Source organism: Ostrinia nubilalis, chromosome 12 (assembly GCF_963855985.1).
Source record: "Ostrinia nubilalis chromosome 12, ilOstNubi1.1, whole genome shotgun sequence".
In the NCBI taxonomy this organism is placed as follows: Eukaryota; Metazoa; Arthropoda; class Insecta; order Lepidoptera; family Crambidae; genus Ostrinia; species Ostrinia nubilalis.
In genome coordinates, this window is record NC_087099.1 from 5,527,460 (window position 1) to 5,552,615 (window position 25,156).

General features: G+C 35.7%; 1 protein-coding gene across 1 annotated transcript in view; it reads right to left on the reverse strand.

Annotated features, from left to right (window-relative positions):
• Positions 1-25,156, reverse strand: part of LOC135076666 (cadherin-99C) — a 170,067-nt gene that overhangs the window by 70,964 nt on the left and 73,947 nt on the right. The window lies entirely within an intron of this gene.

Below are 25,156 nucleotides of genomic sequence, written 5' to 3' on the forward strand. Positions count from 1 at the left end.
CTTTGCCAATTAAATATTTGTTCGAGCCGTATTGTTTTCGATTGGCAAAACAAATAAAACAGATGCACCAAACACGCGCAATTGATGGTGCCTTATTCGGAGTCAAATGGAGCTGCAATCACCTTGGATAATTAGGGACTGCTCAGTTTGCGGTGTGTCCGTATATGGTTTTGTCACATACGAGTGTTCACGAGAAATGATGTGATTGAGGAGCGTGGGCGTCACTTTAGGATTTCCAATTTAACGGTACCTTTTGTTGGATTTCATTGGAATCTTCAGTCGTTACGGAAAAGGACAGACAACTTTTGCAAATGAGTGCTAATACATATTATAACATGATCATTGAACTTTATTTACGCGCCTATTCTAAAGCTAAAATGGCTGAACTTTTTCAGTCAGTAGGTAGGTACTTAATCACGTTAAGCCATAGTTAAGGTTACAGATTCTCAATCTGATCAATCTCACTAGATATTAAGCAAATAAGCTTTTGTGTTCACCACATGTGACCCAAAAAACAATTTTGAAGTTCCGAAGTTATTTAAATTAGAAAATATTGTAGGACTAATGAAAGAATAAACGCTTGTGTGTCTGTCTGGTTCTACTCATGTCCAGTTTGTCCAGTGTAGAATTAATTTTGTGCTTGTGGTTAAAAAAGTGTGCAAAACTGATCTAGCTACAGTCATATTTCAAACAGTCAATTGGCGAAAGCAGCAATTCTAATTAGCATAAAAAAAGCATTTCAACACATTCAGGTGCAAATCGCCAGTACTTATGCAACGAATAAAGTAAAGTAAAATGGCACCCCTTGCATAAGTGATGTCAACTGACCGCTGCGTAGGCGCAGAGTGGGTGTGGGAACCGGTCTCCGAGACACGTGACTCACTGATCAGATTCGGTCTTAAGTGGATCGCTTCATTTACAATATTTTTAACTAGACAAATCGACATGGCGATAGAGACAAAACAAATGATTGATGATCTATGTAAAACATATTTGATAAAAACATCGATCCATAAAGGTCTATTCATTTTTATATCCGTTTTAAGGCTCGAAATAGATTTATCAGTTTAGGCAAAAACCTATCAATGACATAAAAACTAGACTGATTGAAGACTCAAACCAGCTTCTGAGAATACAACAATCGATTCAGCCTTTCGACATCAATGTAACTGTATAAGAAATCGATTCAACTATGCAGTGAATCAAGTCATGTAGGGGACGAATCGTAGAACAAAAAACATAATAAAGCACTTCTCATTATTTGCACAATAGTACTCTAGTTATCGGTCTTTTGTGTCTTTATATTCAATGGAATAGAGATCAGAATTGTGTGTCGTTGTGTGCTGGGCTTTCGCCACCGCGTGGGCGATGGGAGTAGCTTGGCCCAAATCGGTCAACTAAACACGAACAGGTTGAATAAATAAACTACATCCACAACCATGCTAATATTATATGAAAGTAATTGTCTGTCTATTGCCTTTTCACACTTACGTACACCGATTCAGGTGAAATTTGGAACGGATATAGTTTGATATCCTCTAAGAGTCTAAGAAGAGCATAGGATAGCTATTATTCCAAAAACCATCCGAAATAGGGTTGAAATATCATTACAATTACTACTGTGTTTTTGACAACCGGAATCTACAAAGGGCCACAGGGGAAGTCACAGGCAAAAGCCAGTCGAATATAAGTTCGAAACCAGAGAAATCAAGCGTGTCGACTTCAGCGAGTACTGTCCATTATGAGGCTCTGGATTAATCGATACAACCTTTGGTCACGATGAATAATCGAGTCGCAATGGCCAAATTGACATTTATGAATTTCGTAACACTGATAATGATAACATTGTAACTAGGCAAATACATTCGTAATGCATTACAGTTTACAACGTTTATTTACAAAGGCACATAACTGTAGCAAACATATCGGCGCGGCGACACGAATATTATAGTTTAAAAGTTTAAAAGGCTGGGAAACGGAACGAGCAAGGCAAAATAAGAAAAGAACAGAGACCTTAAAATTTAATTGATGAAAAATATTGCAAAATAATTAAATAAGATAACTTGTGTTGTATGCTGTCTAAGAAGCCCAAGTCTACAAAGAGACGACCCAGGACCGAGCCGCCTGGAGACGCATGATAAGTAGGGCCGACGCCAAATAAAATGGGAATCGGCCAGGCAAAGAAGATGATTAGATGACTTGTGTTTGATTCGTCTAAAACTTTTTCTTTGTATAAGCTCGATTTGAAAAAGTATTGTTGTGAATGTAATACATCTACTAAACTCAGTCCTAAAACTTATTTCGCCATCATTGCACACAAAGTAGCAAGTTTTGTTGTCACACAATGATGAATACTTGCAAACGTGTCAAAAAGTAATACATCACTCACGAATTTCGTTTTCGTCTCACGCGTTGTACGTCTACGGTTCACAGTCATTCTTATGCAAGAGCAGTTTCAGTTATTGACTGTATTGTTTTGTAGTACCTATTTAACCTATGTTGCCAAATAACATATTTAGCACGCACGTTGCAATAAATAAGCCTTTTAAGACCAGTGTTGAAAAGAAAAAAGATAACCGCGAAATTATGCACGAGAACATTTTTATAGATTCACGATTCGCTTTACATTTACGAACCGTTAATACCACATTCAAACTGTTATACGACTAGTTATATTCAAGTCTGAGTCACCATTGAAAATAAAAGATCTTATATTCTCACCTGCTCTATACAAGTCCATTCCAAGTAATCTTAAACAGTTCGCTTTACAACTTTATTCAACTGCAAAAATAGTATTTTTAATGCTAATAAACCTTCAGCAGTGGGCAGTAACTTCGACGGAATGGTAGGAGCAAGACATAGTCGTTACGATTAGTACCCGAACACGATTCTATTAAAGTTGTCGATAGTAAACTCCTTGCGCCCGCGCAGAGCGATAAAATTCATTCCAGATATGCTGCAAGGGATGCAATCAAATCAGGTTTGCCGAGTTTTTTGTTCGGAATTACTTTGTCTTAAAATAGCTGTATGTGAACTGATTTGACTCATATTATCCTTAATAGATAGGAATGTAGAGATAAGGCAGTACCTGTATGTATGGATCTAGAGATAGATAAATAAACAGTTAAACATTTAGATATAAGATACGATTTTTTCAGGGATCACGGTCTGTGTCTACAAAATTAATTCAGCTTCTGCCAGCTATCGTTTTGAGGCCATAGATAAATCAAAAGTGAGAGCTCACCTTTGCGGAGACGATATTATGTAGTATGTACAATACTTGAGTCATAAAATAACTTTACGTGCATGTTTACACACTAAATATCCCATACAAAAGGCTTAAGATCCTATTATCCGGCTCCTAACCTAACGGTTTGATCTCGATCAATACGCTCGGACAATTTACAATGCGTTAACAATCCTATAAGTCCTTTTGTTTGTCCACTGAACAGTTGATTTAAACGGGCCATAAACCATCGAGAGGCTGATCTTTTAACCGCCATTCAGAAAATAGAGTTAAATCAGTCTGGCTAACTGGACGGTGTCAATGCCACAAAGGCTTTAACAGCCATAGCATCTGAAAACAATCTCTTTCTGCTGGCTATGTGAGATCTTGAACGGGTCATAAAAATACAGTTAAGGCGCTGTTTCTGCTCACTGGAAATAAAAGATAAATAGCTTAAAGTTCAGGCACCTTTTCAACGTTCAAGCAATTTTCACCTAGGTACGAGTATATCAACAGACTTTTGTTGACTTTAAAATTATGGTCAGCTTATTATAATTTCCATATTGTTCGTGTAAGATAGTTATCAGTGATCGTGGCGTAAACATATCGTTTTATTATATAAATAATTCATTACCTTGATATGACGGTAGTAGATTGTGAACGCATTTTTTACAAGGTATTTCCAGACGTGCTGTCGGCTCGAAGGCGTGGTATGGTGAGCGATAGTTAAGCCTAGTGTTGTTTTATCGGCAGTCCAATATCGATAGTAAAGGCCAATCTAATAGTATCGATAGTATTGCCATGTGTACAGTAACGATACTAGCGATAGTTTTACGTCCGATCGATACTCTCCATTAGTTGAAAGTAAAAAGATCGAAAGTCTCGATATTATTGTATTTTTCTAAAAGCATTAACCAAAACCAAGATGGTAGGATCGATAGATTTTTTTTTGTTATTTCTAGCAGTTTATTGCTCAAAATACCCTATCGAATAAAACAATTGATATCCTGCCTGAATATATTTCGAGGTCGACCATTGATAGTGAAAATATCGACAACTTCGCAACACGAGTCAAGCCTAGTTGTCTCACGTTTGTCTGCTATTTATAGGTTACATTATTAACGCCTCGTGTTAAACGGGCAAAAACTTAAATTGGATTCTGTGTAACCCAGTGACATTTCCGTCAAAGGAATTTTATCGGCCGTTCGCGTTCTCTTGTTTCCAACAGTTGCCGAAGTCTGGACTCATTTTTTGTCGCAAGGTGTGGTCTACTCAAGGATATTAAGGCTGAGTTGCACCACCTAACTTTGACCGTAACTATAACAATAACCGGTGCTTTTTGTATGGAGTTTGACAGATTTTTGACGTTTGTCAAAGTTAAAGTAAGATGGTGCAACCCACCCTAAGTGTTTAAGAACATTGGACATTCCACTACAGTGCATGGCAACGCACAACCCTATTAAATTAGCAAAAAAATAAATCACAAAAATTAGAGTATTTACATCCAAATGGCATAATATTAATAATGGGATAGATAACAGTATTTCCCAAAGTTTCAAGATTTTAAGGTCAAATATTAAGGTCAAACCATGTTCATTGTCCACTTACTTTTCAAGTTTGGCCCTTTCACTTCTTTGACCCTTTTAAATAAGAATAAAAAGAAGCAAAGAGTACGTTTACATACTCTTTATAATTAGGTGTTTTTATTTACTACTAGCTTTCCGCCCGCGGCTTCGCGCGCGTGGACTACATTATCTACATATTTTACGGAACCCTATTTTTTTCCAAAATAAAATTTAGCCTATGTTACTCGTGGATAATGTAGCTTTCGAATGGTGAAAGAATTTTTAAAAACGGTCCAGTAGTTTTTGAGCCTATTCATTACAACCAAACAAACAAAGTTTTCCTCTTTATAATATTAGTGTAGACAAAATCAACCTTCGCAAAAAGAAGGTGTCCGTAAAGACACAATAGAAAATATTATCTACAGGCGCTACCAGCTTTCTTTCACATTACGTTTTGTAGAGCCAACTTTAAGTTTCATCCCCTAAAGCAATTACCTAACCAAGTATCTCAATCAATACTCGACTACAAAAACTCGTTTTCAAAACCGACTGTCATTTCATATAAATTGGTATGATTGATTTTAGAAACCAAAAAAAAATGCTTAAGGCGATTAGAGTCCTCAATGACCTTGGGCGTTTGACCTTCACGCCGCGAGCAACACCCGCGTACCCCGCACCAAAAACTCCGATTTGACACCGATCAAAAATACACGGGCATAGGTAGATACAGAATAGAAGCTCTTTCTTCATACATTACTGCCTATTATTTTAAACTTAAATTGATGAACCTTGATGTCGGTGTCATTTAACTCAGGCGTAAAGAAAGGTATTTAATAAAAATAACAAAATCCATGAACATTTTGTACGGGATAAAATTTTATTTTATTTTTCGTAAATTTTCTAATGCTTTTGTCGGTTCAGTCGTTCTCGAAATTTGAACAAAAACGACTTTATTACAAGCTTTTATTTAGCTTGCAATTTATGATGTATGTAGGTAATTACATAAATGTTTGTTCGGGTGGAATCATGCAAGCTGAATTAGTTAGACCAACTTCCTGACGACAACTAGGCTAGATGACAAAATTTCAATTATTTGTCCGCCAGATAGATAATTAGAAAATATTAGACTCATATTTTTTATTTTCTTTCATAATTAAATAATAACAGTGCTACATCGAGTTGAAATGGCGCGATACGCCACGCTTAAGTAGAATTTTTACTCAAATGTGACGTCACGCGACATTTCAACTCAATATAATACTGTAATTATTCGATTATGGAAAAAATAAAAAATATGAGTCTAATATTTTCTAATTATCTGTCTGACGTACTAAATAGAATTTCGATTTCATTACCCAGTCATCATCCCTATTGGAACGCATTAGTACCTACCTAGTATTGTCTATGGCCTAAAAAAGCAAATGTTTCTGCTTTTGTCTATTGTCATTCTCTCTGTGTCACTTATGAAGAATAAACTGAAAATGTATTGTCTTTTTATTAGAAATCCTTCATCAATTGATTGAGTTAAAATTTCGGATATACATGTAGGTAATTCGGGTGACAATGCAATATTGTGATGACATGGAGCTGATCTGATGGTAGAGCTGGAATGCCAGTGGCCCCATAGCAACTCCGGGATTAAACGATTCCATTGAGTTTAGGCTCGTTTGATTTGTATTTATTTATTATTATACCTAAATAATTTCATTACAATTTTCTAAAAATGCACAAAAACTTAAAAATCTTGAAAACGGTCATATTTTTACTGGGGTCAAAATTGGACGTTAGGGAGACCATGGCGAGGCCTATCGATGGTTGAAGGGTTATCCATTGATTTTGGGACACCCTGTATAAGCAAGTACCTAATGTTATGTAAGTACGCTACTTTGAAAATCATGAGTCTTCAATTCTCTAAGGGAAACTGCAGGGTCTGATGATGGAGCTGGAATGTGGCCATAGGAATAGGCTAGTTTCTTTAAAAAAGACTTTTGGTACGTCAATTTTACATTATCAAAAAATATTGGACACAGGATTTAATGATGTCAATTAAACAAGTAATTACGAAGATATGATGCGATGAAATTCCGCGTGACGACACAAATCGCCACATTTTTAAGCATGCCTTGACGTCATGTGCCTCATATTCTGAACTTTGGTGCGCTTCATCTCTTTAAATCATCTTTATCCACGAAACATCCCTATTCTTCGAAATTATTACGATCTACAAACGGAAAATCTCTGCTACTACGCCGCAGTAAATTCCCCATCATAAATAAAAAGATTTTTTTTAAAACAAGCTCAATTCATCACCTTATAAGAGGATTTCAGTTTTTATCTGCGAAACTTTTTAATAATATAGGTACGTTTCATGGTTTGGTAATTTAGGGAAGTTTATTTGCACTTAACATGAAAAATATGGTATCAATGTACTGAGTACCTATGCACCTTCAGTGGCAACAACAAGGTCTACTGAGTACCTATAGTCTACTAAAGGCATGAAATAAATTAATTTCACTAAAAATTAAAACCAACTCCAAAACGAATCACCAAAAGGTAGGCTGCCACCGACTCCGAAAATGGCTAATTTTGTAATCTGTATCCAAAATTTTTAATAAGCTCTATAGAACAATTCAATACGACTTTATCTTAATTTTTTTTAATGTGACAGGAGGCAAACGAGCAAACGGATCACCTGTTGGTAAATGATTACCGTCGCCCATAGACACCCGCAGACCCAGGGGCGTTACAGGTGTTATTTTTAATTGTGGTATTTTCGCGAAGAAACATATTGAAAATCGAATTCTAATAAGTATGAAAAATATAAATTGTTTTCTTCACGTAAATCGATTAAGTTACAGATTCTGACTAGCTCCTAATTTGGATACTGATTGCAAAGGCTTAGTAAATAAAGAACGTAATAATTTTTCTACTTGTATTTATCTAGTGCAGTTGTTTTGGAGTCAATTATAGTTTTTTTACACTAATAGATTCTATTGAGGTAGAAAATAGCGTCTGAGCGCGTCATAATTCAATTGTATCGTCTGACTGCACGTACTCTATGAACAATTCTGACATAAAATCTATTGTGGAACAAAAGCTGGGTTGCACCATCTTACTTCAACTTTGACAAGCGTCAAAAGTCTGTCTAACTCCATACAAAAAACACCGGTTATCGCCAAAGCTACGGTCAAAGTTAGGTCACGTCAGGTGGTGCAACTCAGCCAAAGAAAAAAATCATTTTGATCGCTAATGTCAGTTTGCAGCGAGTGACACAACCTCCCCGTCTGAAGGCCAGCGGCCGACTGCCGCCCGCACCCCGCGAAGGCCCCCTCAACAGCAAAACGTTCGGAATTTATCAAAAGTAAAATTTATGAATGAAAGTAATGTTCGATTGAAAAACGCAACGTGTTATTTAAAGATTAAAGAATTCCCAATCTATTCGTGCAAAAATCTTTTAAATTAACATAGCCGTTTTGGAGGAGTAGGGAATTTAAGTAAAAAATCGATGTCCCGTATTTATTTTTTTAATCCAAAACAAAGAGACGTAGCGAAAATTCAAACGTCACAAATGTAGTCCTTGAACTGTTGTATAACATATATTTTTTTCAAATATTTCTGACCAGCAGTAAAAGAGGAGTAGGCTTTACAAAATGCCCATTTGACGCGGATTGAGGACTCTAATCGCCTTAAGAGCGCTAACAAAATTAAGCTTGTAATGACAAGTCAACTGACAAGCGAAATTAAAAAGGTGACGTTACTAATGAATTCTGTCGCCGACGAGCTATAAAATTAGAATGCCATAAATAATTATTAAATCATGGACACCCGTTTCACTTTTACTTTTCAGTGAAGAGTAATTGAAATTCTATTGCTTCAAGATAGGCAAGATTACCGTTTATACAGGGTGACTTAAATCGTTGGCATCCTTTAAAACTAAGACTCTACTCATGATACATAGTACATTCTCTGAATATGAGACAAATCGAATGAGTTTTTTTTGTCTTTATTTTACTATTTGTTTGTATTAGTGTGCTCATAAAAAGAGTTTTAAAACGATTGTAAAGTTAACAACACATCAGACTATACATTTTTGTTGCATATTAACGCCTACTACATCGAAATAAGATGCCAAAGTGTTTAGTTTATGCTGTCGTCTGTACAAGCACAAGGTTTTAATTTTTGAAATTTTAACTCATTGGATTTGTCTCATATTCAGGGAATGTACTGTGTACCATGAGTAGTCTTAGTTTAAAAGGATGCCAATGATTTAAAAGTCACCCTGTAGAGCTTTTATGTTCAGTATTCTTCATTAACTTTAACGAGCTTACATGAGACATTCCTGGAAAGAATTGCATTTCATTTCCTGAGCAATAAAAGGCCCTCTATCTCTTCTCTTCCATCCAAAGGAATCTTGTAAACACATTTAACTCTTATCTTTAACCTTTTTGGTCTCATTCATGTATTAGATTTAAATAATGTATCTGACCTGTCATAAACGATGAGCAATTTATACACGCAGATTATTCTGAGCATAACGGTTGGGTCGGTGATATTCAGCAAATATGTCGGTCACATTCACATACTAGTCCAGTCGCCAAGTAGGTATATACATACATTTTTTGGAAATAAAGACCGACTTTCAAACCTAATAATGTAAAACGTACCTCTAATTGCAACCGCAACTTCCTTGTAGCAAGTGAATCCTTTGTTACAAGTACAAAAATACGTGACAAAGATAACCTTACATAACCATAACCATGATTGCCGGCAAAATGTGAATCTCCCACGTTTAACCGATGGCATTTCGAAGTAATAGACAATGTCTGGATTTCGCATCCGCGTGCAATCCGACCTAGGATTACAGCTTCATTTGTGGTAACACCCTTTATAGAAATGGTTATGCAAATAAACAATCACTGAACGCTGTAATGACACATTGTACACTTTGTTATGCCGCTTCGTGCTATTAGTCGTTTTGGGACAACAATAAATTGTTTATGTAGTTAGTTGTGTGTGCCACAAACTAAAAAATTGTCAGTCGCAGATGTTTCATGCAATTTTTGGACCAGTTAAAGGTTATTCTGTAAAATTACAACACATGTATTAAAAATTAACAGTGTGGCTTATTCCCTAACTAAAGTAAGAACTCATTGCAGTATAAATGCATCAAACCAATTTGATAATATCACTTTTGTCTGTGTCGTTATAGTTAAGAGCCTGAAAGTGGCTGTAATAAAAAAGCTATTATTTATTAACCAACAAAATATTACTGCCTCGGGCTTTGTTACTACAGATAGGAAAAAATATTAGTTTTTAATTGAGTGAGATAACTATCTTAGTATCTACTCTACATTTATAGATTTCATTGGTAATAATTTACAATTTATATCACAACTAGCGACTCGCTCCGGTTTCGCACGGGTTACTAAGTTCTCTTTCTAGATTCTCAAATACCCAAATAAGCATAATGATATCACATTGTCATTTAAAACAACAATACATACATTAATCCTATTAGATTGAATAAAAAACGGAATTTGAGCAACCTAAATCATATTTATAGCGCTCTCGACATCAAAACCGTACTATTGGAGACGAGTTAGGCAGATACTTTCCATTCAGCCGACCGGCGCATGATTCACAGGTCTGGTAAAGTTCAAACCTTCCCAGTCAAGGTCTCTGGGATCCGTTATCGGAACACTAACGTCACGAGGGGGCGTCACTGAGCCCGCGTCGCTGGGATGCACGGTCGAGCGAGTTTCCATTGCAGCGTCATTTTCTGATGCGTTTTTGTTTTTTACTTTTTCGAGCGAACTTCTTTTGTTTTTATCGTCTTTATCATAATTCAATTATTGCCAGCATCATATTCTAACTCATCAATATCTTTACTAGCCAGTTCTTTTGTTCAATAAATTCAAAATCAGAACATCGCAGACAACATAAACGTTACGGATCAGCTAAGATCCCCTGAAGGCATCCTGTTTTAAAAGTTCAGTAACATACTCCAACGATCCAAACCATAAATTATAAATTATTTATAACTAATTTACTTTAGTCGTGGTCTGAATATCGCACGACAACCTGAGCGATATCAATAAGATGCTATAAGGAAGTCTGAGAAATAACTATTTCGAACAATAGCCGAGGGCATCGAATCCTTCCTTGCATTTTATAATGCAGCAATGCGTTCATATACACTAAGTTTAATGATAGTTCTTCAATAATGTCCATTTGTAGATCAACTGCAATACTTAGGTCGTAAAGCGTTCGCGGAAACGCCATAAACTTATGGGCGATAACGGTTAAAACGGTCAGTTTGAAGAGTGCATTGACATTTATGATCGACACGTCTTACAAAAAAAATTGAATGCACATTTGTTGTAAAACGTGTTTTGCATTTTAAATCAGCGCTCAAGTTTTATATTGCAAAAATAAAATCATGGGAACAATTAATAAGTCTGCCTTTTTATTATTAAGCCTCGATGCGACTTATTAAAAAGAGCGATGTTAGAGATTGAAGCCTTTATCTGTGTATTACATATACATAAGATACACCTATGTGCCTCTGATCTCTGTATTTCAATGCATGTTTTGAGTTGAATTATTGTACCTGGTACCATTAACGTTAATTATTGTTAATTTTTGATCGGAATCTATCCAGCGTGTCATGAGATGCCAGCTTGCTGAATCGTTAATAGAGTGATGTAATAAGCAAGGGGTAGAAATGTAAAAAATGCTACATATGAAAAATAACTCGACACCAAGGTACAATGTTTTTATAGTTTCAGGAGATAGCTAACTTGTGTTGAATCTTACAAAAAAACATCAGAAAAAAAAAATCTTCTACATGTAATCACAAAGCCACTTCCCTCTATTAAAATTTTCAATAGACTTTGAGTCTGATCTTCGTTCTAACTTCTTTATCAGCAATCCTCATCTTATAATTTCAAGCCATCCTACGAGAACTTTAAATTGTTTATTGCACCATATAACTACAATGTTGTTATGTTAAAGTAACATACCTTCGCTGTTAACCCATAATAATCTTAGACTATACCCACTATCAAAGTTAGAGAATAAACTTTAATTGTTGTCTGGCATTTACCTCGATTGCCTCGTTAGCGATTTTAACAATTAGAGGGTGGCTTGCATATTTATCAACGCTACGATAACACAATCAGTTGTCCAACTACAGTACCGTACAGAAATGGAAACGAGCAGCTCACGAACAGTTTTACTTATTAACCTGTAAGAGCCAAAGCACACGATACGTTGCGGCGGCGCGCGGTGCGACGCCGGAGCGGTATCGCTGCGTCGTCTACATAGAAATATTTGTAATATCTCCAATTCATTCGCGTTTCATCTCCAGTCGCGCTCGAATGTCATTCCAGTTGATGTGCAATTCAGTATCGCGATAGAGTTCACGAGTAAACAAAGACGAAGCAACGGATTTATGCACTTTTGTGTTCCAGTAGCGTAGCAAGGTTGCAACTGCAAATTTTTACCGCAATCGGGGCCCTGTGGCGGGCACACGAGCGGTGCGCAAAATCTTTGCAGTGTGGCGGGCCGCAACGCATTATGTGCTTTGGCTTTTAATGTTTCTTGATTGTCTCGTGATTAGGGTATTCGCTCTTTTAATGAATCTAGGACAACAGGCGGAATATAAGATTAAGTGGCAAAGGATATTATGAAATATTGATATTAGTAATGTTTCCTGTTAAGATTTAATAGAAATCTGGAGCTTTATGGGAATGTTGCGAAATATGAATGGCAGAAGTGATTAGATTTATTACGTAGTTAATCTCTGCTGTAATAGAGACAGAGAAATTATTTAGAATGCAAATCATTGCGTTCACTTTAATAGGATACTTCCGTCAATTGTTGATCGATATAAGCACAGAGAGAACACACGACGTATGAAATTATAGTTTTTTGTTTTATTTACGCTACAATAAACAATACCGTTCAGCAGTATTGTTGATTATTATCTATTTATTTGTATCGTCGACATCAGACTCAGACTATACAATATTGTGGCAAAATCGCTCTTAATACAACTGAATAAAATGACAGTGTTGCCACAAGTTGATAACGTCATTTGTACGCCAATTAAAGTCGACTGAGTCTAGTGTGTAGCACACTTAACTGAACACTTTCATCAAGTATTCAAAAGAATCAATTTAAAAGTAAAACCCAATCTATGTCCAACACGTCGGCACATCTGAGACCCCACAGTCGATTTCGTTTACCAAATGAGCGCATTCTAGATCCGATAGCCTTATACCGTATGAATACAGACGATAATGACTTGAGATTAAGATCTTTTTCCAATGAAATCGTAAGTCACAACCTTTTTCGGTCACGATTACAGATGTAGGCTGTGTTGATAGTTTGTACAGTCTGTGCCAGAAACATTAGGTAGTTTCTTATTTAAGAAAAATCTATTATGACAGAGAGAACTGTCTCAATGGTGTGAACTTTTCAATCAAAGATTATAGACCACTAGGTGGACCGACGACGACTTCATGGAGGTAGCAGGAAGGGGCTGGATGCAGATCGCTACCAACTGGGCGATGTGGAAATCATCGGAGGAAGCCTATGGATGTAGCAGCAGTGGATGTCCTGTGGCTAAAATGACGAAGATAATAGACTATATAGATGTTATAGACAATACAGAGTATTTCATTCAATGTTAGTAGCTGCTATAAATTAGATTGCATATCAATCAGGTACTTTTTAGGGTTCCGTACCTCATAAGGAAAAAACGGAACCCTTATAGGATCACTTTGTTGTCCGTCCGTCCGTCTGTCAAGACCCTTTATCTCAAGAACGCGTGAACGTATCAAGCTGAAATTCACATGAAATACTCAGGTCTATTGTCCCTTTAAGCTGTGAAAATATCAAACTTCTAAGCCAAGCCAATCAAAAGATACAGCCGATTATGTCGATATTTTCAACAAATTTTCGACACTCGCAAAGGAATCAAAACCTACAAGGTACTTCCTGTGAACTCAGAATCTTGAAATTCGGCACGAAGCAACGTTATATAGTACAGATAAAGGAAAAATTGCGAAAATGATAAAGGACAATGACCAAAAATGTATGGAGTGTGGTCCAAATGTCCACCACTAACGAGACCTATGTAGTAAAATAGTCTACTAAATACTGATTCATTATAACCAAACCGAAATCAAAAATATGCTGTCAGTAAAAAGTTATGACTGAATGAAAAGTCATGTTTTTTACATTTTCATCTGAAAAATGTTCTTGATATCATTCTATCCATCACACATTTTGGACTAATCTATGCATGTTATGTCGTGTCGCTTAGTGCGCCGTGTTAGGTTCTCGCTAAAAGAAAAAAAAACAAGCTCAGAAGAAAGACAACAATATTGGAATACTTGGAATAATGCGAAAGGGGTAAAAATAGTGTTATTTCCAACTGGCGCGGGGTTATAGATGAATTATATTATACATAATATATTATACTAGCTGTGCCTACGACTTTGTACGCGTGAAAATAGTTTGAATAATATTTCCCATTTTTACAACATTTGTCTTTACTGCTCCGCCCCTATTGGTTGTAGGGTGATGTTATATAACCTAAAACTATCCTTGATAAATGGGCTATCCATAACAAAAAGAATTTTTCAAATCGGACCAGTAGTTCCTGAGATTAGCGCGTAAACTACTACAATTTTTCATACAGTCATAACTTTTTACTGACAGCTTATTTTTTTTTCGTTCCATACTGAAAGTTAATCTCTATTTAATGAACTATAAGCCATTATAGGTCTCATTAGTGGTGGACATTTGGACCACTTTTGGTCATTGTCCTTTGAAGTTATATAAAATTTAAAATATTATTTTTGCTTACATGACATAAAATATTTTTTTTAATAATTATAAACTTACTACCTACCCTTTTTCACATGAACGCGTAGAGATATTAAAGTTGAAATTCATATCAAACACTTCTTAAATCTAATTGCCTCTAAACTGTGAGAAATTCTAAATCAACGCAAAAATTCAAAACGCTGAGGTAGGTACCTACCTATAATGCAAATATAGGAAAAATAAATAAATAAAAAACAATCATACCGCATATTTTGAAATTCGCCACTACTCGCAACGGAATCAAGTAAGTAATTTGATTTAATACGTCATAAATTGTAAACCGCTACGTTTGTACGGCGGAACCCTCGGTGTGCGAGCCCGACTCGCACTTGGCCGGTTTTTTGTGTGAACTGTACACTACTGTACAGGCTGTTGAAGCTTAGTTAGCTATTCAGTTGCTTCCATCAGATTTTATCAGCCAATGACCAATGATTCAACCATTGAGAATTTATTCTTTCAAGACCCGCGGTACATTGTAATACGCAAATGACTTCATTTTAGTTCTAAAAAGATATCTTACAAAAGTTACAAACATATTTCGGCATCAAGAGCTTTAGCTGTAGTACTAGTTTAATACTTACTACAAAATATGACAGATTAATTGTCGTGTAAGTAAACATAAACTACAATTCATAAGTACGCCAGGCATTAAGACAACTTGCATTAGACAAATTGTGACTGATGGCCGACTAAACAACGCTCATAAGTCACATTAAGACACAAATATACAAAACTAACACCCAATAAACCGTGCAATTTCTCGAGACGAGGTCAAACCATTTTAGTTTTGGCCAGCCACGGCACGGTAATGTCACCGGTTGCGAAAGTCACGCGCCTTGTTCTAAATCACATTTGCGAGCAAAAACTACGAAATTCAGACGGATAATTTGCTTTGCCACAATTTTGGTGACGAAATGAAGCGGTCAGGAAGTTTTTTGCGGGAGTTTCTCAAATTTTGAGAGTTACGCGGTTTTGTATCGTTGCATTAGGGTCAGAGTGCGCACGCACAGTTGTTTTATTTGGTGTTTATGAAATGGTTTGGGTCATAAGCCGAGGATACAAATATTAGACAACACTCTTTTATGACAAGATTTTAACGAAGTTTTAACAGGCCTGGAATAAAATTATTTACCCAAACTAAATAAAGCGGGTTATGGTAATATTGCATAGAATATGGCCAAGATATATGACTATAATCTCAAAACCTAAAAGCTTTTCTAAATAAAGTATTATTACGCAATTAAATGCAGCCTAACGAGACTAGCCGAGTATTAATTAATCCAATAAAAAGGCATTATACTAGACTTATTTAGAACTGGACTGGACAGACTAGTATCTAAATAGAGACTAGTTGACGTGAGGTATTGCTGGAAAAGTCAACAAGAAGTACTAGTGCTAGGATCTGATCGAATCGTAACGTTTGTTATCGATTGCATTTTAAATCGATTTATTGATGTGTTAAAATGATTTAGACAAGCTCCGTCTTTCAATATAGGTACTTAAGTGTAGAGTGTAGTAACACCATCTATATTTTTGTATCTGAATTCAGTGTCGTGACGAAGCGATGGCGAAACTTTGCTCCGGTCGATGTTACATCTACAGGGTCAAATAAATAGGCATTATAGTAATCACTATTCGAAATTGCTTCAATAATGAACTACTGTTGATAAAAGAGCAAACATTGGGGGCAACCATTAAAGGTTAATGAGAGTGAAAGGGCCAGCCTTGACTCCTTATCTGAGAGCAAAGTTGAGTAACCCATTTCAGATTTACACGACTTTACTCGATTTGGAAAGTGAAAAAGTAAACAGATGTCACTGGAACTAATAATAGAGTATCGACTTCACGCTTTCATGACTGATAAGTGTGCTTTTACGCTTGTCCCTATAAGGAAGCCATTTTGTATTTTCTTTTTTGTTACATTCGCTTTCGTTGCCTTGTTATGAAACGACTCACGTCACAACTATCAAACTTTAAACGAGATGACTTATTGTCCGAATGAATTTATGTAAGCCAGTACACAAAATTCCGCTTTAAAGAAAAATTAAGCAACGGCAATGAGCGATAAAAAATATTCAGATTGAATTTCTACAATGAATATTAAATTACCTTCATAACTTTCAGATTTACGTAAGTTACTCTTAAAACGAGTCGTAAACCGTGTTTATAGTCGACATTGGGTAACTACACAATCTGTACAGTAACCGATCACTGAACACGAATATTCAGATTTTGTTTATTATTAACTATAATTTGGTATAGCTCAAAGAGATCATCGGCCATGACCTCGCCCAATTATTGAGTTAAGAATAAACCATTCAAAAGAAGGTCGAAACTGATGCACATACAATCTAACAATTAGTTAAACACGGTTATTAATCTATGCAATAGTTACGTAAAACCCCATTACCTTTAATTAGGCCAACTCCGTTCGTAATAACAAATACGAGAAACTTAATTACAAATAGTGCGTATCTAAATTTTAATAGTCAATTTGTTAGCAGCCAATAACAAAGTAGGTACCCATAATAGCAGTCTGCAGTGTCTACATCTTTTTTAGGGTTCCGTACCTCAAAAGGAAATTAAAAGGAGAATGCCCAAAAGTGGTATCGCTCGAAATCTAATTGTACATTGAGGGTACCACACCGTAAATTCCTTTCTTCATTTGTAATGATTTGCGAAAGTAGTAAGAAATTGTAAAACCTCCGGAATAAAATCCGATTTTAATAAAAAGTATTGTAACAATGAGCTGCAATCAGCAACACCTATCGCCGAGCAACGACACTACGTAGTTCGCACGGTTGTCAATAGATGGCGCTGTTCGTAGTTAGCTCGCGGTATCATTTGATTTTTTCCTGTCCTTAAGTAGTCAGGGCTAACCACAAATCCCTTTCCCCTTGCAAAATGGTATAAATAACATTGGTATGCACGCAAGATTATTTTGTGTTTATATCTGATCCTTATCAAATAACGCTAGCTTTGGCGTAGCTAGGGTTTTTTTTTAGGCAGGGTAACTATCTACAAATATAAAACAAGTATTCTAAGATAAAACCTGTAGCTATGCCAATGGACACCATTCATTTCACTTAAACCAAAATTACGTCAAAGTCCGGAGTTTCATAAAAAAAAAATATGCGGTATGATTATTTTTTATTTATTTATTTTTCCTATATTTGCATTATAGGTAGGTACCTACCTCAGCGTTTTGAATTTTTGCGTTGATTTAGAATTTCTCACAGTTTAGAGGCAATTAGATTTAAGAAGTGTTTGATATGAATTTCAACTTTAATATCTCTACGCGTTCATGTGAAAAAGGGTAGGTAGTAAGTTTATAATTATTAAAAAAATATTTTATGTCATGTAAGCAAAAATAATATTTTAAATTTTATATAACTTCAAATTTATCATTTTCGCAATTTTTCCTTTATCTGTACTATATAACGTTGCTTCGTGCCGAATTTCAAGATTCTGAGTTCACAGGAAGTACCTTGTAGGTTTTGATTCCCTAGCGTGTGACGGAAATTCGTCTAAGGTGTCTGTATAAACTGCTGTATCTTTTGATCGCGTTAACTTAGAAGTTTGATTTTTTTACTTCTTAAAGGGACAATAGATCTAGGTATTTGGTATAAATTTCAATTTGATACCTTTATTCGTTCGTGAGAAATAAGGTAGTAAGTTTCATTTTATTAAAATATTTTTATTATATTATATAACTAAAAAAATGTAATTTTCGCAATTTTTCCTATATTTGCATTATATGACAATGCTTTATGCCAAATTTCAAGATTCTGAGTTTACGGGAAGTATCCTGTAGGTTTTGATTCCTTTGCGAGTGTCGAAAATTTGTTGAAAATATCGACATAATCGGCTGTATCTTTTGATTGGCTTGGTTTAGAAGTTTGATATTTTCACAGCTTAAAGGGACAATAGACCTGAGTATTTCATGTGAATTTCAGCTTGATACGTTCACGCGTTCTTGAGATAAAGGGTCTTGACAGACGGACGGACGGACAACAAAGTGATCCTATAAGGGTTCCGTTTTTAGGGTTCCGTACCTCAAAAGGAAAAAACGGAACCCTTATAGGATCACTTTGTTGTCCGTCCGTCCTTCTGTCAAGACCCTTTATCTCAAGAACGCGTGAACGTATCAAGCTGAAATTCACATGAAATACTCAGGTCTATTGTCCCTTTAAGCTGTGAAAATATCAAACTTCTAAACCAAGCCAATCAAAAGATACAGCCGATTATGTCGATATTTTCAACAAATTTTCGACACTCGCAAAGGAATCAAAACCTACAGGATACTTCCCGTAAACTCAGAATCTTGAAATTTGGCATAAAGCATTGTCATATAATGCAAATATAGGAAAAATTGCGAAAATTACATTTTTTTAGTTATATAATATAATAAAAATATTTTAATAAAATGAAACTTACTACCTTATTTCTCACGAACGAATAAAGGTATCAAATTGAAATTTATACCAAATACCTAGATCTATTGTCCCTTTAAGAAGTAAAAAAATCAAACTTTTAAGTTAACGCGATCAAAAGATACCTACAGCAGTTTATACCGACACCTTAGACGAATTTCCGTCACACGCTAGGGAATCAAAACCTACAAGGTACTTCCTGTGAAATCAGAATCTTGAAATTCGGCACGAAGCAACGTTATATAGTACAGATAAAGGAAAAATTGCGAAAATGATAAATTTGAAGTTATATAAAATTTAAAATATTATTTTTGCTTACATGACATAAAATATTTTTTTAATAATTATAAACTTACTACCTACCCTTTTTCACATGAACGCGTAGAGATATTAAAGTTGAAATTCATATCAAACACTTCTTAAATCTAATTGCCTCTAAACTGTGAGAAATTCTAAATCAACGCAAAAATTCAAAACGCTGAGGTAGGTACCTACCTATAATGCAAATATAGGAAAAATAAATAAATAAAAAACAATCATACCGCATATTTTGAAATTCGCCACTACTCGCAACGGAATCAAGTAAGTAATTTGATTTAATACGTCATAAATTGTAAACCGCTACGTTTGTACGGCGGAACCCTCGGTGTGCGAGCCCGACTCGCACTTGGCCGGTTTTTTTAAAAATAAGAATGGACACTCAAACTCGTGACGTGAAGACAGTAATGACGTTTTGTATATACTGTAGATTTTAACGTTAAATAAAGTTAATTAATTACTTCTGGATAACCCAAGTAAAATTATTATCTCCTCCTATTCTTCCTACAAATATTTCAATCTATCTCTAATACTAATATCATAATCTTCAAAATTTGTTTAGGCGTGAAGAAACAACAGAACCGAGTTACTTTCAATAGTATGTAATATACATACATCGTAGATATGTGTTTATGTATCTCATAAAATCTGCATTTCATACATCACGTCAATCAGAAGCCTACATAAAAAGGACCGACACTTTGCTTATATTTTTGTACACGTCAGCAATTTGAAAGTTCAGATGAATTGAAATTATAGTGACTATTGAGCCAAAACAAGCTAAGTAACATGATAAACGGCTGTCAATGCAAAGTGAAAATGCATTAAGACAACGTTCCCGACTGTAAAATAAAATAAAGAATGTCAGCAAGTAAAGTACAAGGGTAAACAGTGACTTTCACAGCGAGTGCTGACTTGGGTATTTTGTTTATGGGATTTACGCCCTTCTCCTTCTTATTACTTCTCTAGGATTGCTTAGGATTGGCCTTAATATACAGGGTGTTAGGTAAATTGGTATATGAGCCGACACTAGCCCATGTTAACATGGGCATATAAATGGTATGGTGAAGTTCATTTTAATTATTTTAATTTTCATACAAATCGGATTTTATAAAATTATTTTGTATGAAAATTAAAAAAATTAAAATGATGATATCAAATTTCTGACTTTACCATACCATTTATATGCCCATGCTAACATGGGCCTAGGGCATGAATATCGGAATCTCGGAATCTCGTAATATCGGAATCTCGGACTGCTGGATCCGATATTTCAATTCCGATATTGAGCGACCCAATATCGTAATATCGGAATCAGATAAAAGTTTTAATTGAGATTTTAAACAAAGTGTTTAAGCTCGCCACAACCTGCCACAAAGCCCAAAGTACATGATTGGCAAAGACCAATGATTTTCTCATGTCTCTCACCATCACTTTTTGTTCCACTGCAAATATTTTAATATCTATATAAATAAAAATGAATTGATGTTCGTTAGTCTGATTAAAACTCGAGAACGGCTGGGCCGATTGAACTGATTTTGGTTTTAAAATGTTTGTCGTAGTCCAAGGTAGGTCCAAACGGTGAGCAAATAAGCGCGCGATATTGTTTTTTGTGACAGACAAAATTCCACGCGGGCGAAGCCGCGGGCGGAAAGCTAGTCTTTACTATTTATGTTTAATTTAACTTGTTCTAAATCAATTTTAGCATTTGCCATAGGTACTTGGTCAACAAAGAACGACATCTCAACTCCCTTTCAAACATTAATTTTACTGGACTATGGACCGTCAGTTCTGCGTACTATGTGCCCTGCCCATTGCCACTTCAGCTTGCTAATCCGTCGGGCTATGTCAGCGACCTTAGTTAGTTTACGGAGCTCCTCATTTCTGATTAGATCTCGTAAAGAAACACCAAGCTTATCCCTCTCCATAGCACGTTGTGCCGTATATTCAAAGGCCACGTTTTCGAGCCGTATATCATCACTGGTAACACACACTAATTGAAGACTTTCGTCTTCGTATTCGACGATTTACCTCTTTCTCGAAATTGCATCTAACTACCTAGCTGATAGTTTGTCCGAGATGGACATACTTACTTTGTCAACAATCTCGAGAATCGAGCTCCTAACCGAAACTGGGTAAGGAGCAACACGGACATTCGACATAAGCTTCGTTTTTTCCATATTCATCCGAAGGCCTACCTGTTGGGAAACTCGATTAAGGTCTTCGAGCATTCTGATAAGGTCTTCCAACGGTTCTGCCTTAGTACGCAAAACAGACGGACGATGAGGCAGCAAGGTTCTGAAGTGTAGGTCACGTACCGGAAAGCGCAGCGTAGGATTCATAACCACAAGGTGGACCGACGACCTCATAAAGGTAGCAGGAAGGCGCTGGATGCAGGCCGCCACCAACCGGCCATTGTGAAAATCAGCATCGGAGCCTGTGTTCAGCAGTGGACGTCCTATGGCTGACATGATGATGATGATGGCTCGTGGTTTTGTGAGTTGTACATCGATAATCAAAAAGGAACAAATTTCAAGCATATTCAAGTTTTTACCACTCTCTACAATTTTTGTAACACGTGATTTGAATGACTCTAAAATTCGTTCCGCCAACATAGAACAGAGTAATATAATGAAGGAGTAAAAGTTTGTTTGATACCTGTGATTTTATAGCAAATATCAGTAACCATTGATTATCAGTTGGCCTAAGATGCGCGCCGCGATAAGCGGTTATCACGCCATTTTATCGATTTTGTCCATACATTTTGAAGTCGATAAAAGTTATCACGGCGCGCATCTTAGGCCTACAGGTCATCCGCCTGCTCGTTTGCCTCTTGTCACATAAAAAACCAAATGCAATGGATACCCATAACGTAAAAATGGTTTTAAAATACTTCCATTTTATGAAGTGCTGTTTTGTACCAAATTAAAGATTTTGATTAAAATCATTATTTTATTGTAATCAATCCAGAATTCTTACGAATATAACCAAATATTAATCTTATAGCACATGAACTCAATTCCGATATTAATATCGGAATTCCGATATTGAGATCTAATATCGGAATCCAATATCGGAATTGAAAACCTTCCGATATTACATGCCCTACATGGGCCAGTGTCGGCTCATATACCCATTTACCTAACACCCTGTAGAATACCAATAAGACAACAGGCCTGAACCTAGGTTTAAGTTTGAATCGAGTTTTGAACGTCTTCAGAATACGATCTTGCAAACTGCTTCTTGTAGACTGATTGGAATTCACTTTTAATTTAATCTTAAACTACATGGGATGAGAGAGAACTTTAATTAAATAACGTTAATTGAAGGAGACCATGAGACTAACTGATGCATAAATGTGATTTATATAACCGACTAGCTTTTGCCCGCGGCTTCACCCGCGTGAAATTTAGTTTGTCCCATATCGTCATATATTCTAGGTTATAAACAACAATACTGTAAAGTTTCATTAAAATCCGTTCAGTTGTTTTTGCGTTTGAGTTACAAACATCCAGACATTTTTCGCATTTATAATATTAGTAGGATTTCCATGGGGCAGTAAATAAATCATAAACGTCATCATCTCAAATGCACTGTAGTAAACTCATCGACAAGCACTTAATCACACTTTATTTACTCGCAATTTCAAAGACAAATTTTAATACAAAAAAATAGACTCTACGGGAGTTTAAAATACAAGTAAGAACAATCAATTTGCATAGATAAGTAGCCAATGCTTCTATCAGCTACATTAATGCTTTTCTTGACAGAACTGAAAATGTACAGTCGACAAATTAAATTGTTAATTCTATATCTTTCTCCCGCTTACGAAACAGATAGCTGATGGAAAGGAGCTGACTTGTTAATAAATCCTTCGTTAAGTGAGTGTAATAGCCCGTTAGTAAATCTGGGATACATTTAACGCACGCACGCATCATTGCGAAAATTCATATCAGATAACGTTTGCGCACGAAAATGGCTCTTATTAAAACTAGTCAAGTTTTATTAGGTCCTAGAAACTAGTTAGTAGAACTACGTGACGTATATTTTCGGCTAATCAGGTTGTCATACACGTTTTTTCGCGGAAGATAAATGCGTGTAAGTTGGGCCTCACAAGAGCTTTTTATTATCCTACTCGTATGGCCGCCGGGCAGGCAGTTTTTGCGAGCCCCGGGGCAGTAAGAGAGTTACCTCACAAGTATCGAGAATAATTTCTAAATAAGTATCTACTACGTAAGTTTAAAGTCAATTAAAAAATAACTTCGAATCAAGCCTATCAGGAATAATCATAACCACATCATAATATTAATAACGACCCTCTATAGACTATAGCACTGTTTTATTCGCACACCATCCACTATCAATCGTCAATCTTAAATCTATCACATACGAGTAAAATGAATAATGACGAATGACATAATGCGCACCTGAGTGTACGTAGGCGGCTGCTTACTACACTCACGGCCATATTCACAAACGATGCTTGCTTATATGAAGCAGCAAATCGAACGCACAGCGTTGAATAGAGCTCTGTGATTGGTTCGTGTGTCACCCTGTCCGTCCGTCCACGCGCACTGTGAGACCTCATAGTAATGTTTGTGAATACGGGCGTCAAAGTGCCGGGATCTCTTTTCAATAACCTTCAATTCAATAGAAGTCCAGGAGGTAAATTATTTACTGGGTCATTCCATCGTTTCGGGTGTTACGTTCGTACACACATATTCAACAATTTCATGTATTTTGAAATATTATTTTAATAATGTTAGTGCCTTAATCTGTCCGTTTTTAGTTGTTTTATCTAAATAATAAAGTTTGTACAGCTTAGAATGTAGGATAACGAAAATATGAGTCGAAAAGTGTGCGTTTCGGGCGTTACGAGATTTTGCCTCTATGTTCTGACTGTTGCTGCATTTACTGGAATTTTAGCGAATTTTCTTAAGGAATCATACCTAAAACTTACAGGACTTCTAAAGTATGACATTTACAAACCATGTAACATACAATCACTGTTAAATAAAACGTTTTACTATTTTTTTATAAATTTTTTCTTTGTTTCGGGTGTTACAATGGTTCTGTTTCGGGTGTTACGAGTACGAAAATTCAACGCGTTTTATCGATAAAATCGGTGTTTTATTAGTCTCTTGGTACTACAAAATAAGGAGTACAACAAATAAACACAAATAGAGCGAATTCTGGTTTGAAATTACGAAGCAGCTTTTTTTAAAAAATATACAAAGTTGAAGTTTAATTTTTCCTCAGAATATAGCTTTTTCTATTGTTTTTGGCTTGAAATAGCATTACTTTAATTTCTTATTACGATATTTATTGGAAATGTCAAACATCGACACTTTTTAGCAATACCTTAATTTTAGTGTTAAGTCGACATTTCAAAAAAGTCTTAAATTGAGAAATATGACTCCTTTTCCGATGCCAGCGCTAGTGGGAGGTCAAAGGACCCTCACAGTAATACTTTTTTACTTCTCCAAGCAATATACACACATTATCGACACATAAATAAAAATGTAATACCCTTTCCGTTTCGGGTGTTACAGTTTTTAATCAAGAAAGAAACATACTAAATTAGTATCATGCTCAGATATTAGTTAGTATTTGAAATCATTACTACCATGACCTTACTTTTACCAAATATTGTTACCCTAATCCATGTGCAAGGTACAACAATAAAACAAATACCTGTTTTTCTGTTTCGGGTGTTA